Here is a 2,773-nt window from a genome sequence, read left to right on the forward strand (position 1 = left end):
ACAACAAGATGGAAGACCCGTTCACTGCAGGGTCACTGACTGATGTCTAACCGTTGTAAAGTGTGGCAACAATCTCATTATAATCTTCAGTGTAGCTCACTAACTGTTTTCGTTTTCGTCCAGTACATGTAGCCAGGGACAGAGTGGGAGTAAAAGATGGCCATGGACTTTGATCCAGACCGGCCCACCATAAAGGCTACTCCACCGGGGCCGCCCTGCTAATGGACTCACGTACAAACAGGCCCACACACACTTTAATACCTTAAAAAGGCTGCAGAATCACACATACAATCATGGCCGTAACCAGCTGAGGTCACCAAGGCCCGGACCTCCGTAGTTATATGTAGACTTTAGCCTATTAATAAAAATCATTGGTAACAAGCTCAACTTAAATGAAGGCTTTAGGACCATGTGGACGCAGCTGATTACACCATCGCAACCCTCATTTCAAGTTGAGAAACTGTTTCCCCATCGATGGTCAGTGTCCAGACCTGAGGAAACACCAGAAGCACATGACAACGAGAGAGCGCCGCTGTGTGCAGGCAGAGTTTTGGCCGATGAACAGGGTTCGAGTTACGTGAGAGCTCAGCTCCCATAAGGAGGTCTGAGCGACTGTAGGGATCATTCATTTATCAACAGCCATTATTTTGAATCACAAATTCATTGTAATTAGTACCCACTATTATTTACATCAGCTAGACTCTGTATTGGCTGCTGCTTATTTGTTTAGTATTGTTGGCTTTTTGCATCCTCCAATTAGTGGTAATAATCTTGCTACTGTGTACTGGCGGCCAGCAGTGCGTAAAATAAATACTTCAATATTATACCTACAATAAAGGGCGGAATTGCGTCTCTCATTTAGCAATAGTCTCTGATGGCATTTTTAACTTTTTAAACTTTGTTGCAATATCGCACATCTGGGGCGAGTAGTGGACTGATGTGTGTGATGCGTAATAAGCTCGGATCTCTCTCTCTCTCTGCCGGTCACGTTGGTTAGAATACTAGAGACCCTCACGAAGCTCAGATTATAACTGGAAGCCTGGCGATAGGGTGAAGCGTCTCCCCATCAAGAGAGACGCTGTGCGCATTTACGCACGAGCCACAGCAGCATTACCTCATGTTTAAATCTCCCGACAGGCCGACAGGATCGTCAGGATCTAATGTTAAATAATACGCTGTCTCCACATCCAAACGGCCTCACACACAGTCCAGGTCATACAGAGACACTGTCTGGAGGAAAGCATGGGCTGGATAATGAATACTGCACTGTTCAGCTGCACTATCTGTGGCTTCGCTGTCTAATCTTTCGCCCGGGAACAGGGCTGTGGCCTCTTCCTCTTCCCGGTCTTAGCGTCTGTGGCACTGGTACTACAGAACAAGTCGGCAACTTTTTTTACATGTACTTGCATTACTCAGCTTTTCCATGTTCAGTTGTTGCTCGTTTTCTGATTCTCCAGATGGCCAGACCGCTACATGATGTAGCTGTGCTCACATTGCTGAGCCAAAGACACACAAATAGTTATTGAAAAGGAGCAGGGGGGCTAAAGGCGGTCAAGTGTGAAGCACTATCATGTAAGGAGCATGGATTAGTTCAAGCTCAAATTGATTTTACTGCAACATTGCAGTGGGAGTTTACTTGGGTTTCCAGCAGAAGCTGTCTCCTGGTGTTTCGCTCATGAGTTCAAGCATGCGTACGCACCGCTAGGTGCCGCTGAAAACTACATATAGCTCGTTTAAATAAATTAAAGATATATTTTGATTCTGTAGTTACATGGGGACAATCATCTATTAAACCGTATTATTTGTTGTAACATGTTATCTGGTTTATCTGCAGGACTGCAGCCACTTGGCAATAGCGAAAACTGACATGGAGGTAAATACTGTAAGTCGTTTTTAAGCTGGTTGAGTGTGGGTAACTTTTAACTGTACATATGGAGAGATTACTCTCTCCGATATCCAGTGGAAGCTTTGAAGTGATCTTTTTGAGAACAAATGTTTTTGGTATGACCGCTAAGCTCAAAGGTTTTAAGCCCCCCTCTTCTTGTATTATAAAAATATCCTCTTCGGTTTGTTGTTCCATATACATGCAGGTGTTCTTGTTCATATTTTTATACAGTTCTTCTGAAGGGTGCATAAGGAAGTTAATATGTATGTATATCATGGTATTATTAAAGAGTTTAGTAAAGCTGTTTCTCATGGATTTATTTTCTATTTTCTGGAGCCTCTGCGCTGAGATTTCACCATTACTCATTATTTTACCTTTTGGATTACTATGACATGTTTTAATCCAAGATGGACCATAATTTAGTCCAATAATAGTTTTTGAAATGCTGTTTTTGAGCTCTGCAATAAAAATTGTACCAGGGTCATGTACTATATCATAAAACCTTCTAAAAGTCTGTCTAATCTCTCATTTATGCTTCTCCCTTTCATGAATCCTGTTTGCTCCGGATGAGAAACCCTAGCTAATATCTTTTTTTATCCAATTGGCAAGACAAAATGTTTGCATCATAGCACTGCATTGTAGCCCTCTAGTTTTTGAGATTTATGTTGTCCATGGTGTTCCTGATCATTTCCCTTCTTCATAACACACTTTAATGGGGTAATAAAAGGTTTCATAGAGTTCAGCTGGTATTCCTTCCAGTGCTTTGGACGGCTTTAAGGGAGTTTCTTGGTCCCGAGCAGTTCGTCCTCTGTGATCGGCCCTTAACACGAGGCGTCCTCTTTAGATCAGATGGCCGTCTTGTTGGGACAAAAGGTTCGGTGTTCCAAG

General features: G+C 42.8%; 1 protein-coding gene across 11 annotated transcripts in view; it reads left to right on the forward strand.

Moving 5' to 3' along the window:
• Window positions 1-2,399, forward strand: part of il15l (interleukin 15, like) — a 21,114-nt gene extending 18,715 nt beyond the window's left edge. For all 11 annotated transcript variants that reach the window (XM_038693988.1, XM_038693985.1, XM_038693984.1 and 8 more), the window contains one exon: window positions 1-2,399. This exon is cut by the window's left edge and continues 797 nt beyond it. The gene's annotated coding sequence lies outside the window, so the exon portion shown is untranslated.
• The last annotated feature ends 374 nt before the right edge of the window (window positions 2,400-2,773 follow it).

This window comes from Micropterus salmoides, unplaced genomic scaffold (assembly GCF_014851395.1).
Source record: "Micropterus salmoides isolate LMB-PRFRI ecotype aquatic unplaced genomic scaffold, ASM1485139v1 Ms_hic_scaffold_3, whole genome shotgun sequence".
Taxonomy (NCBI): domain Eukaryota; kingdom Metazoa; phylum Chordata; class Actinopteri; order Centrarchiformes; family Centrarchidae; genus Micropterus; species Micropterus salmoides.